The sequence below is a fragment of the Vespa velutina genome, chromosome 7 (assembly GCF_912470025.1).
Source record: "Vespa velutina chromosome 7, iVesVel2.1, whole genome shotgun sequence".
NCBI classification, from domain to species: Eukaryota; Metazoa; Arthropoda; class Insecta; order Hymenoptera; family Vespidae; genus Vespa; species Vespa velutina.
This window is the reverse complement of record NC_062194.1, coordinates 1,100,141-1,114,242: the sequence shown is the minus strand read 5'-3', so window position 1 is coordinate 1,114,242 and position 14,102 is coordinate 1,100,141. Positions and strand designations below refer to the sequence as shown.

At 39.5% G+C, this 14,102-nt stretch overlaps 1 protein-coding gene across 4 annotated transcripts in view; it reads right to left on the bottom strand.

Annotated features, from left to right (window-relative positions):
- The window catches only part of LOC124950717 (semaphorin-2A), a 304,525-nt gene that overhangs the window by 170,995 nt on the left and 119,428 nt on the right, over positions 1–14,102 (bottom strand). The gene's annotated exons all lie outside the window — the stretch shown is intronic.

Genomic DNA, 14,102 nt, shown 5'->3' with positions numbered 1-14,102 from the left:
AATAAGTCGATATGCTAATGCGAAAACCCCCAAAGTTAGCCGAGTCGAGTGACTAAAGAAAGTTGCGAGGCATCCTGGATGTTCGGTACAAAGTGTCCCTGGCTAACGCAAAAGGAAGAGAAAGGATAAGAAGAGGGAGAGGACGATTTTGTAGAAGAGGCAACGAAGCTCCTATCTCGCCATTATCACCCGGTACAAACCACTTCCTTTGTCGTCTTCTTCGTCTCTTTAGGTTCACCAAGCCTTAAGGAAGAGGAAAGAGAAGGAGAAGTGAAGGAGATGAAGGAGGAGGAGGAGGAGGAGGAGGAAGAGGAAGAAGATAGAAGAAGCCTCGGTTGGTGTACCGAAGGTAGACGAAAGGGAAGTCGTAAGAATTTTAGAACAAAGGAGAACGGGCCCGTTATAGAGGCAGCCATGCCTTCCTTCTTGGATTCTCCTCATCCTTGCTCAAGGTAGGATAAAACGAACGAGGTGAAGTAAGAAGAAGTAGAAGAAGAAAAAAAAAGAAGAAGAAAAAGGAAGAAGAAGACAAGGAAAGGAGTGGAAAAGAAGAAAAAGTCCTGAGTATCCTCGAGCAGCTAGCAAATCCATCGACCGCCTATCCCATTTCATTTGAAATAGTTTAGAATTGCATGAGCCTCTTTTCTGTGTTCTCCGACGTGACCTGAGGACGAAGCTTCTTACGAGAAACGCGTGCGAATTTTCTCTCTCTCTCTCTCTTTCTATTTTTCTATCTCTTTCTCACACTCTTTCTCTCTCTCTCTCTCTCTCTCTCTCCCCCCTTCTCTTTTTCTCGCGTTTCTGAAGAAAACTCACGTGGACGAGTGCAAATAGCCGGAAAAAGCGTGGAATGATTCTCGGCTGGGAAGAGACGTTTAACGCTTGAAATATAAGACGACGAACGGGATGAGGGGTGTGAGGTAAAAGGGTGATACTACGGGAAAGAGAAACCCGCGAATGGCAAAAGGTTGATATCTCTCGGAGGTGTGTGTAAGAAAGCAAAGGACTCTCTCTTTCTCTCTCTTTTTTCTCTCTTTCTCTTTCTCACACACCTTCTTCTTCTCTCCTCTGGAAGCGACGTTTCGAAGGATATAAATTCTCGAGAGACGTTAAGACAAAATCCTTTTGCTTCTTTTCCTCTTTTCTTCTACTTCTATTCTTTTTTTCTTCTCCTTTTTCTTTTTCTTTCCTCTTTCTTTCTTTTTTTTTTTTTTTTTTTTTTTTTTTTGATGTTGCCGTTCTTGTTTTAACACTAAGTCCGGAATGTGCGCTGACCTGCTTTTTGTCCGACTAAGTTTCTTTTATATTTCAAACAAGATTTCAGTCTCTTGTAACGGAATGCGAATTAATCGTATTAATCAGAGATTTTGTAACAATGGAAAATAAAAGGCGAAGGGATATAAGACTGATCCTTTTTTTGTTTCGTTTCTTTCTTCATTTCTTTTTCTTTCTTTTCTTTTCTTTTCTTTTTTTATTTTGAAACATCGAATAAATTTTTTAATATTAAAAGCGCGTCTTTCTATAAAGTTCGTCAAAAATCGATGAACGTGTCCGTACTTTCACGCATTTTCCATGGAAAGAAGAAGAAGAAGAAGAAGAAGAAGAAGAAGAAGAAGAAGAAGAAGAAGAAGAAGAAGATGGAAGAGAAAGGAGAAAGCTTGATCCTTCGTTAGCTCCGCTTGAATGGAGGCAAACGTCTGGGCTGTCATAAAAAGCGAACGATGAGAAGGCTTTCGCGGGATATTAAATATTCAGGAACGTCAAATCGAGTCCACATTATCCTCTTATTCCGCGGAAGGTACTTCGCCGAGATTCTCTTCTCTTCTTTTATTTTCTCTTCTTTTCTTCTTTCTTTCTCTTTCTCTCTCTCTCTCTCTCTCTCTCTCTCTCTCTCTCTTTTTTACAAGCGCACTCGCGCAACCTCTGAAGCCGCGAAGCTTTCCAAAGTACGCTTCGTTGCTTCGATGGTGCTATTTGGTTTTTTGAGGATACTCTTTCATCTTTCTCTCTCTCTCTCTCTCTCTCTCTCTCTTTTTCTCTCTCTATCTATCTGTCCCTTCCTCTTTCCTCTTTCACACCTTTTTTCGTACAAACGAATGAAAAATATTTGTCGTCCCCCGAAGATCAACAACATCCTGCGGCAGAACTGCGAACGAAATTCCTTTCGTGTTTTCCGATTTAGTAGTTTCCCTTTCCCATCGCTTAGAAATATATTTCTATATTTGATGCTGCGATTCGGGAAACATTTTGAAATCCTTTTAACACGCTTCAAGTGTTAAATGTAGTCGGTTGATCAAAGAGAGAGAGAGAGAGAGAGAGAGGAAAAATAAAAAGAAATTATGTGAAATGGAAAATATTAAATTTTTTGACGAAGTTTCATTTTTTAACAATTTTTTCCCGAATTCACTTCTCCTAATTATTCTCAAAAAATGCAACAGTATTGTAATTACTTTTTATTGAATCGTGCGTAATATCTAACAGCCTCTTGTAATTATTCGTGCGAAACGCATGATATACCCAAGCATTGAGATCGTCAGTGATCGCCATTGTTGAAGTACACCTGGATTCAGGAATATTTTTCGAAAGGAATTTTCGAGCATCGCAACGACGTCTCGCTTTTCGAGGATTTTCTATCCTCTAATCCTCCCTTTCTCGTACCTCTTGTTACTCTCCCTCTTTTTCTCGCACACACGAAAGAAAAAATACGTACGTCTACCAAAAAAAAATATTCCATTCGCCTGACGAAACCTCGAAGAAAAAAAGAAAAGAAGAAAAGAAAGAAAGAAAAGAGAAGAAGAAGAGGAAGAAGAAGAAGAAAAGAGAAACGAGACTGCGTACGTGAAAAGAGTATTATCTTCCTACACAAAGGAAGTGAAGCACCGAATCGTAGCGATTTACCAACATTCTTAACAAGCCCTTCCAAAAGAATCTTAGAATTTTCCTGTTCGGTTTACGAGCCACTGGAGAAAAGACGACAGCTCGTTAAGAAGGAATTTAATTTAACGATCACAGTAAACTCAAGCATAATGACGATATATAACGAGCGATACAAAAATAAATTATCGAGTGTTCTCGTTGATATAGATGTTTAATGAATGTAGTTAGATCCTAAGTCATGCGTGCGTACATGCCAAGAGGGACATAAACGTAACCGAATAGAAGTAGAAGATCAGAGATCGAAGAGAATATTTTGAACAATACCACGAAGAGTTTAGATGGTGCTCTTTTGGAGATGCTCGCATTCCGATCTAATCTACGAAATACTTTGCCGTTAGTTGAGGCGTCTTTGAGAGGGAGAGAGCGTCTGAAGCTCTTTGTAGAAGGAGCAGAACATCCTAGTCGATGTTCAGAGGCTGTAGTTCTGGACTACACACACATACATTCTAATACTCTCTCTCTCTCTCTCTCTATCTCTCTCTCTGGCTCACACGTACGCTCTCGTTCTCTCTCGCTTCACGTGACGGTACACGGGTCGAAGAGCTTCTGGATAAGGAAGCTCGTTCGTCGAAGTACTTCGGGGGTGAGGAGAGACTGGTAAGCTAGGGGGTGTAATCATCAAAGTGACCCACACCCCGTTAAACGGCTCACGCCTCGATCACAGAGACAAGCCGTAACGGCGACGTTACGAGCCGAGTGATACCAAGCCTCCGCAGTGTCCCGGGCCTTCCGAGGGTGTCACGCTGGATTTAATTAATGCAATTTAGCATCCATCCATCATCTCGCGCGTTTTTGCCTTAACGAGGGCTCCCGCCGTTACTGCCACCGCCGTGACATCGATGTCGCCACTTTCTCTCTCTCTCTCTCTCTCTCTCTCTCTCTCTCTCTTTCTCTGTCTCTCTCTATCGTTCTCACTCACTCTTTCTTTCTTTATTGGTAAGCGAATACAGAAGTGAGACCACGGGAGCCACTTTGATGACGAGCACAAGCCTCTCGACGCTTATATCGACACCTGGAACGTCCCAACGATCCCTTTCCCTTCTTCTATTTCTCTCTCTCTCTCTCTCTCTCTCTCTCTCTATATATATATATATATATATATATATATATATCTTTTTAGGGGCGACCAAAATCGTTTTGCTAGCAGACATACACCCCAACATGTCTGGTGTATTATAATACAAAGAAGACATTCTAACTGCTCGGTAAAGGAATTCACTGAAATGAACATCGTGAAAAGGAATGAACTGTGGTGCAAAATGACGACTCAATTGGCAACGATATCAAAATTTATGATCTCCAAGGGAAAATGAAATTTAGAGGGGGATAGATTTTTCTTGTAAAACATTCATTAAAAATGAACCCCTAGAAGCCCTCTTAGCTCGCATTTCGTGAGAAACATCGGGAGCTTTACGGTCACCCAGGCGTATTAAATAACGTCATGGAAGGCGAAGGTAATGCGTTAAAGCGACGTGTGCTCGACGGCAGCAGCTGCCGATACATCGTCCCCGTTTGCCAACGATCAACGATGTCGACGAATAATGATAACGTGGAAAAAATTTCACGGAAGCCGATGGAGAAAGATAGAGATAGAAATAATCTGTGTACATGTGAATGTGTTAGTCGGATTAAACGGCGGTTGGCTTGATTCCTCTCTCTCTCTCTCTCTCTCTCTCTCTCTCTCTCTCTCTCCCCCTCTCTTTCCATTCTTCCCTTTTCTCTTATCTCGTACGTGACCGCTACGAACGAGCTTCTGTCATGTCTCTTACTGTAAAAGATGACAGTAATCGAGCGGGTGACGTACCAGAGGATTTTTAAAAGAGATGGATAGTCACTTGACTATATATAGACTTCGAAGGAAGATCGTGTAAATGGAGAAAAAATGGAAAATCTCGATGAAGAGTGACACAATAAAAAAACAATATCGATCCGTTAACCAATCTCTGATATAAGGCATCATTGATAATAAAACATAACATTGGCGATATTGGTTACAATGTAGCTGGCCATTTAAACGTTCAAAACGTCGATCCTGATATGATTCGTTAATCTGATTTTTCTTGGGTCTTTTCAACAAAAGCACCACTTTTATTGACATGCATTTCGCGAATCAATGCATCGGCGATGAATATGATGAATATAATGAGACAACCGGCGCAAACGGAAACGTCAAACGAGCGCGATCGTGAAAAAAAGAAAAAGAGAGAGAGAGAGAATGAGAAAGAGACAGGAGGGAAGGGAGAACGTCGATAATTTCGTTCACGCGCGCAGGATCACTCCCGTGTTGATTTTCCATTTTCGATGACTGACGCGTTGGTATCCGTGGGAAGAGTTGCGGCTGAACATCCCAGAGGTGGCAATCCATTACGATCGTATCGATCGTACGATCGATCGCATTTCGTTCCACTAACGAACTGTAGAGTTTGATAAAATATTATTCGATCTTGAAAAACACAAGAATCCATTGATCGTTAATCATCTTAATTGCTGTAATAAATAAATAAATGTCTTATGAGATACCGTTCGTTGTCGATAAAAATAAATTAATTTTTCAAAAGTATCCTTACCATGCGGATTTTATTTCCTTTTTTTTTTTTTTTTTTTTTTTTACCTCTCGTCAATAATCACGATTGATTCTCGACAGAATCGTGCCATCGTAATCGCGTTAAAGGGAACATTAAGCAGCGTTTAGCAAAGGTCGACGATTGCTAGTCGTGCGAAAGAGAGAGGAGAGAGAGAGAGACAGAGACAGGGAGGGAGGAGAGGAGAGGAGCAGTTCGAGAAGCGACTCGAATATATATCACTCATAGTGAATGCAGTTTAATCGATGGGCGAGGCCTCTAATTATATAGCTGATTGTCGATGCTTCGATCTCGCCTAGGTACGGTTCACCATCTGCATTACGAGTGATTACAGTTGGCGTCCACTTGAAAACGCGATCGATCGCACGGACTATATCGTTCGTTGTTTCGTCGATCCGAAATTCTATCGTTATTTCGACCACTTTGATTTTCTCTTTTAAAAGAAAAAAAAAAAAAACCAAACAAAAGAGGAAAAAAGATAAAAGAATAAAAAAGAAAAAAAAACAAACGAAAGGGAAAATAGGTAAAAGAAAAATGACGTGAAAAATATTGAAATTTGTGATTTTTACCAAGAGAAAAAAAAGTCAATTTAATGATGCAAATAATAAACGATCTTATTGCCTTAATAATAATTTGATAAACTTTGCGCGGGAATAGAAAATAATTTCTAATATTATAGGCAATGTAATGTTATGAATGTTAATGACAAGAAACATTTCACCTCGCGGCATCTGCCATCGAAATTTACATGAATCATTGATAATAATTTCCTTTGGCAAAACGATACTACCGATGTATGTATGGATATATATATATATATATATATATATATATATATATCTATGTATGTATTTATAACGATTTAAGAATGGTACGTCTAATCAAATCAGTCTGGTTTCCTGATCACGATCAGTTCGCATCATCGAGATTTACTGCTAACGGGAACGAATCAAAATTTGATCATTCGTGAATATAAGCCGTCTAATAATATGACAACGCACGTCATTACATATAATCCATAGAGATGAGAATACACTTATCGATACGCGTTTACACGCGTATCAACATCAATAATTATCGAACAAGCAAGGTTAATTTGTAGTGCGTATCGTTAGGCGACCATTCTTGAAAGGGTCATCATTAATCAGTTCTGTTGATCTAAAGATGAATACGGGTTTTGTTTGACTCGCCTTTCATTTAAATTTCGACAATATTGTAAAAGTCGTAGAGAAATCAGAACGATCATTATCAGAACGATCGGGGATACTATTAAATAAACTCATTGAATCGAAACGTTTCAATAAAAAAAAAAAAAAAAAAAAAAAAAAAAAACCCTCGAAGATCTTTTGGAGGCCGATAAAAAGGAAGAGTGATTTCCATCTTCCGGTCCACGCTTCGTCTACTGCAGACAATCCCGACATTACGCAAACGAAAGGAACGCAGAGATATTCATGAATCCTGCGAATGAAAACGAAGGGTGGATATCTAATTGTCTATCTCGTAGCAACCACCTTGCGTCGGGAAAGTTATGCGGTTGAGAGAGACTCGTCTCGATTTGGTCCAGCGTGAATCCCTTTTCTCCCTTTGCTAACGTACCTCGTTCTCATCTGGCATAATCAATCATGCTTTACACCCTCTGCTGTCTCTTTTCTCTGTCTCTCTTTAGTCATAAATTAGCCACCAAACGACGTCTTCTTGAATTTTCATTTATGAACTCTTAGTCTCCTAGTAGGTACATGATTCGTCCAATTTATCGATTCTGTTGGCAATATTTTTTTATTGTAAATGCCAGTAATTTTTTTTCTCTCGTTCCTCTCACCAACTATTCTCCTCGACATCTATGAATTTACCATTCGAAAACATTTCAACTGTATCGGTCGGGGCTTGAACTAAAGTGTCAGCCCTAAGCGAGAGAAGTGAATGTAAAAAAGAAAAAACAAAAAAAAAAAAAAAAAAAAAAAAAAAAAAGAAAGAAAAAAAGAAAAAAGAAATAAAAAAAATCACGTGCCACGAATTTTGTTGCTTTCGACGGGACACCAGTGACGTATCCGATGCGATGAGCTCGAAAACTACGTCGTGGACGACAATAACGAGGATGGTCGTACATGGACGAAGCATTCATCGAAAAGCGTTACGGAGGAAAGGAGATAGAGAGGTGAACGGAAGACTACATAGAAGAGATGGGAATAGAGAGAGAGGGTGGGAAGGAGGGAGGAAGGGTAGAAGGGAGAGAGAACAGGCTGGTACGCCTTTCAGTTTTGTGCGGCGAGGGGAAATTGAAACAGCTAACCGCGTTGGCGTTGACGAGGAAGAGAGAAAGAGAGAGAGAGAGAGGAATGAAAGGAGAGGGTGCCTCGAGCATGCGGGAGAGATTCAATCAAACGAACGCATATAAATGAGTCGTTTCAGAGTAAAACTGAATTATACGCCGGCCGCTTCTATATATATACGCGTCGTGTATGACCGAATATATATATATATATATATATATATATATATATATATATATACTCACTGCATTCACGTGTAAAGTGTGTGTGAGAGAGAAAGAGAATATCGCGGACTCACGGATAACAGTTGCTCGTACTATTCCACTCTTTCTCTTTCTCCCTCCCTCCCTCCCTCCCCCTCTCTCTCTCTCTCTCTCTCTCTCTCTTTCTCTCTTTTTCTTTTTTTGGCTAGATGCAAGACAGAATGTACATCGAATATCCAGAGAACGTTCATTCGTGGACCCTTACTCGAAAAGATTCGTTTGGATAGCGCGACGATACAATGGCGCGATGAAAAAGCTAAATCTGTTTTATTAGATGAATGAATTAAATACAGGAAGAAAGAAAGAGAAATAATAGGATGGATGGAAAGATAGAAATCTTCATCCATATTAGGAAAACCTTTTCAAACTTGTAATACTTGGTCCCTTCCTATTATAACGAATCATTCAAGAATATTATTCTTCATATTTTCCTTTTCAAAAATCTTAATGATTATTCTGTGGTCAACTTGATTTTCATCGATTCAGAAATATTCAATTTAAATGTCATATATTTAAATTCAATATTCTGATGTATGAATCTAATGTGATTTTTAATAGATTCCCATTTCATGATCAAAAAGGATTTATTCTTGAGATGAGCTCTATTTTAACTTCCCCAGAGTAATCATTCTATCGATGTCTCCCACACTGAAAGAATGGAACTTAGTATACTCTCACATCGAGTTACGGTCGTAACTCAAATAAGACTGTGAGAAAATCAAGAAGAAGATCAAGAAGAAGAATAGTACGTGTTAGGTGAGAGAAAGAAGAAAATGGTTGTTTCTTGGATTCTGGTAAGTAAGGGGAAAAGAAGGAAAGGAAGAGAGAGAGATAGAGAGAGAGAGAGAGAGAGAGAGAGAGAAAGAGAGAGGGAGAGAAAAGAATGGAAAGACACAAGGATAGGTCAGTTGGATGGAAGAAAAAGTAGCAGAGGAAAAAAAAAAAAGAAAAGAGGGAAAAGAGAAGAGTGAGAGGGACAGGAAGGCTATGGCCGCAGACCGCAGAAGGAAATTAAATAACCAAACTTTTCCAGTAGGATTCCAGGGGATACTTTGGGAGTCGACGACGCCAAGCGTACGACGATGGCGGCGATGGTGGCGTCGACGGTGGCGGTGAAGTGACTGGAAAGAATCAAAAGAACAAACGGTGACTGAGGGAGTGCTGCTGGTGGGAGTAAAAGAGAGAAAGAAAGAGAGTGAGAGAGAGAGAGAGAGAGAGAGAGAGAGAAGAAAAAAGTAAGCGAGACCAGGCCGGTAAGAACTGCAAGACAAACGTGACTCGGTCCGCCATTTTGTGCCTTCTTTGTCCTTACGTCGGTCTTGGCGTCGCTTCAACGAATTTCCTAACTTTTCTCCATCCTTCTCTCTCTCTCTCTCTCTCTCTCTCTCTTTTCTTTCTTTCTCTTTCTCGTGCATTTACTACGCTCCAACCATCGTTCTTCGCCGTCGCGAGGCTACCAGAAACTTCGAATCCTCTTTCCCTTCATTTGTTTTTTCTTCTTATTCTACTTCTTCCTCCACCTTTCGCTCGACTTTCCTCTCGCCAAGTTTCTTCATTATGCCAATGGGCCCGATGTGTCGCGTCACGTAAAGGGGTTCACGAAAACGTAGCCGAAAACTCGCCTATTCTTCTTATTCCTTCCTTGACCCGTAATTCTTTCTCTCTCTCTCTCTCTTTCTCTTTCAACGCTGCAGGTTGGTCGCTGATCAATTTTCTCGAAATTCTTTCAATGTACGTAATGTACGTATCGAAAGGAAATTCTTTATACTTTAAGTAGTACGCTCGATGCTACTACCACCAGTCGACTTAGATTTAGGATAAAGTTTGCCTGAAGCAAAGAAAGAAAAGAAAAGAAAAAATGAAAAGGATAAAAACGTTGGACGACCAATCGGATGTGAAGTTAAAAAATTGTTGAAACGATATTATCTTTGAATTATTTTTTAAGATAATTATTTTTCAAGAAATGAATTCGACGAAATTGCAACGAGCCAAAACGTTTCGCAATTTCGCGATTTGAGGACAAACAAAGGTACTGAGAATGGCATGTCTCCGGCAATTAGCGGGGGCCTCGGATAAAGGGTGCCGGTCTTGCTTTGAGCTCCGTTGATACTGATAATTGGACGAGGCCCTGTCGCAACGCGTAGCCGGCTTAGTAACGCTCTTCTATCTCACTCTATCTCTCAATCTTCCTATCTATCTATCTATCTCTCTATCTCCATCTCTGTCCCTCTCTCTCTCTCTCTCTCTCTCTCTCTCTCTCTCTCTCTCTCTCTCTCTTTTCGGTCCACCGACACCTAGGTGTCCAGAATAGCTCGAGGTAACGAGGCAATCTAGAAGCGCGATTTGGCTTAACGACAAAAGCGATTTCCAATCACCGAGAACAACAGGAGCACGGAGAGGCTGCTGCATAACTAGATCGTTCGAGACACTTCGTATCAAGCCCTTCTACTCCTCCTTTTCTTTCTCCTTCTTCCTTCTCTTATTCGTCTTTGTTTTTTTCCTTTTCAAATGCATTCCAGATCTCTCTCTCTCTCTCTCTCTCTCTCTCTCTCGTTCTCTCTCTTTCTTTCTTTCTTTTTTTCTCTTTCGCTCTTTTAAAACTCAACTTTGTTCTTTATTCGTTTTCAAACCGTTCGAACGCTTTTACAGGAAACGTCCATCGTAATTCCTTCGAATGGATTGATTTAAGACCAAGACAATTGTATCGGAAATTTCGTTTTATTCGATTATTAGAATTAAAAAAAGAAGCGTACATACTCTATCGTATTTTAAATAAAGAAGTTTAGATAAATGAGAAGAATCTTTTACTTCTTCTTTCTTCTTTCTTTCTTTTTTTTTTTTTTATTTTGTTCTTCTCACACGTGCAAGCAAATACGAGTTTATTCGATCGATTAACCATAAATGACCGCCAGCGAGATAAATCATTTTTACATACCCATTACCTCGTGTTTCATTAGAACACTTCCGAAGTGCATCCACGATCGCCATCCCATCCTCCACGAGGTCGTGAACCGCGACGAGTCGTAAATGTAAGTCGCAACGATAAAGCAAAAGCGAACTCGAAAACTCGATCGCTTTTCGTGATGCACCTGAGCCAAGGAGAATTAAACTTTGTCTATGTAATATATTATACGTAAAAACGACAGAGAATATATTTAATATTATAAACGAAAGTCAGTATCAAGGTATAATGAAAAATAATTATTGATTTTACGAACGATAAATATACTTGTATTTTTTCTTTTTTCTTTTTATTTTTTATCTCTTTTCTTTTTTTTTTTTTTTTTTTATATATATAATTTATGAAAATACGTTAAAATGTATACAAGGAATAAAATTCAACGAAGAAAAACGACCAGGAAAATCCGGCATTGAAAGGACGACAGAATTCACGTAGGTGAACGAAGATTTCAAGAAATTCCGAGATTTGGATTCCATGCGGATGATGGATGCGAACAGCCTTCGAGAGAGAAAAAAATAGAAGAAAGAAAGAAGAAAGAAGAAGAAGGGAGGGACGTCAGAAAGGACTCGACTTCATCGTGTCTCCGTCAACGCGACCGTGAGAGAAACGTTTCGGCAGTCGGAGACGGACGAATGCAATTTTTCATGGACGCCACCAAGGCGGAAGTCTACCGGAAACCGGAAGCGGGATCGGCGAAAGCGTGGAACGCGTACAGAGAGAAACAAAGCTCGTACCGGATGCGAATTCGTACATATACATATTTATTTATATACATATATATATTTATATATATATATAGTAGGTATACATGTTCCTGTCTAAATGTATGGGAGATGATTTCACGTATATGTATATATATATATATATATATATATACGTGTGTGTATATGTTTATGTATTAGTGAGCAAAAAAGATCATACTTATTTCTCCCTCAAAACGGAAGAAATATCAAGTCCATTTGATGAGTCACGATTTTTCTTGATACCTATAATTTATCTCTGTTGTCTTACGCAATAGATTATTACATATACATTTATCACGATATTCTTTTTCCTTGAAAATTGATACGATTGAAAAAAAGATTTCATTTTAGCTCGCTGAAATATATCATAGGGAATTAATCTTATGCGATGTTACATGCTTGAATTCACCCAAAATTCGTGGATTCTTGAACGCGAATTCGAACTAGAATCGATCCTTTAAGTTTGACGATAGTAAAAAGGAGTAGGATCCAAAAGGAACCTCTCCAACGATTTCTCCGAGTAATTCTGAAAGACGAAGAGAAGAGAATACAGAAAGAAGATGAGAGTAGAGAAAACGGAGAATGGGAGACGGAATGGTCATTGCTTCTTTATGAGAGAGAAAACGAGAGAGAATACGAGAACTATGTCGGAATAAGAGAGAGAGAGAGAGAGAGAGAGAGAGAGAAAGAGAGAGAGAACGAAGTCGAGTTGCACAAAGTACAGAACGTGCACGTTACGTCAAAGGCTACAACATCGTCGGAAGCGGAAGCGATGCTTATTCGGTCGGAAGTTGTAGCGTAGCTTACTGACTTCTACAGAATGAGAAAAAAAAAGAGAGAAAGAAAAGGGACAGAGTGATGCAGATAATGCGAGAGAGAGAGAGAGAGAGAGAGAGAGAGAGAGAGAGAGAGAGAGAGAGAAAGGAAGATGTGCAAAGCGGATGTAGAAGAGGAAGCAAGAACGACGACGATCTTTCTCTCCCTCTCTTTCTCTCTCTCTCTCTCTCTCTCCCTCTTTCTCTTTTCCTCTCTCTCTTTCTCCATATGTGAAATAAGAGCAAAAGAGAAAGAGATGGAGAGTTGAAAGATGGAAGGAAAAGAAAAGAGAGACAGAGTATTATCGACCGGAAAGCTGATGTAGATACTCTATCTATGGGGCTACCTACTGCAACCGCGATAAATAGTTTACTGGAAATCTCGGTGAATCTACTTTGGTTACGTTTAAATCGTGCAATTTTCTGACGTCTTTAAAATCAATTACTTTTAATTGACAAGTAGACAGATAGATTGACCATTTTGTTTAGTTTCTTTTCTTTTTCTTTTCGTTATTTTTTTTTTTTTTCTTTTTTTCGCTTTTTTTTCATAACCGCATTTAGAAAACAAAAGAGAAAAGAGAAGAAGAGAAGAAAAAAGAAAAAAGAAAAAAGGGGAAGAAATTTGAAAGCGAACAAATACGCACGATTTCCGATAACGGAATTTACGAGGGAAAATTATAAAATTCAACGTAGTTCGTTAAAATGAGTGGAGCAAAAGAATAGAAAAGAAAATGAGACGGGGAGAGAGAGACGAACGATGAAGACGAGTAGTGAAAGAGGGTTGAAGCATGGATAGAACAAAGATGAAGAGACAAGGGCGAGGGGTGGGACCGGGTGCGAAGAGAAAGAATAGGTGCGGCTCGGAGAATACCTAAACTCATTGTTCCGCGAGGTGTGACGGACCGTGATTAATACAGAAATACGAGTGACTTTATTCATGAGGGGCCCGTGCGTCGCCTTGTTATGCAGATCGAATTTATGGTTAAATCATATGCTACGTTTTCTGTCTGTCTCTATGTCTCTCTTTTCCTCTCTCTCTCTCTCTCTCTCTCTTTCCTTTCCCTTTCCTTCTCGTTAACGCTTTCCCGCGTTTGCGCCGTCGTAATCGCGAGACAATAAGAGAAACAACGAATGGAGATAACGTGCGTGATGTGTGTGTGTGTGTGTGTGTGTGTATGTGGATGTGCGTATATGTGTGCGTTTGTGTATATGTATATGTGTTTCTGTGTGTGATGAGTGAGTGCATGTATGTACCATGTGTATATGCGAATGTGGTTACCAAATAAACGAATATGGTTTTAATCTTTTTCATTGAAATAAAAATATTACTGTGTGTGTTATTATATTTACGTAGAGCACATCGTGGATTGACTTAACATAATTTAATTTCCCAGCATTACGGAATAACGCCAGAATGCGAAAGATTTAAAATGAGATTCTTTCCTTTCTACTACCGTGTCAGAAGCAACGCGTTGTAAAAGAGACGTCGAGCGCAGATGAGATAACCGTTCTGATGACTTAGATCAGACT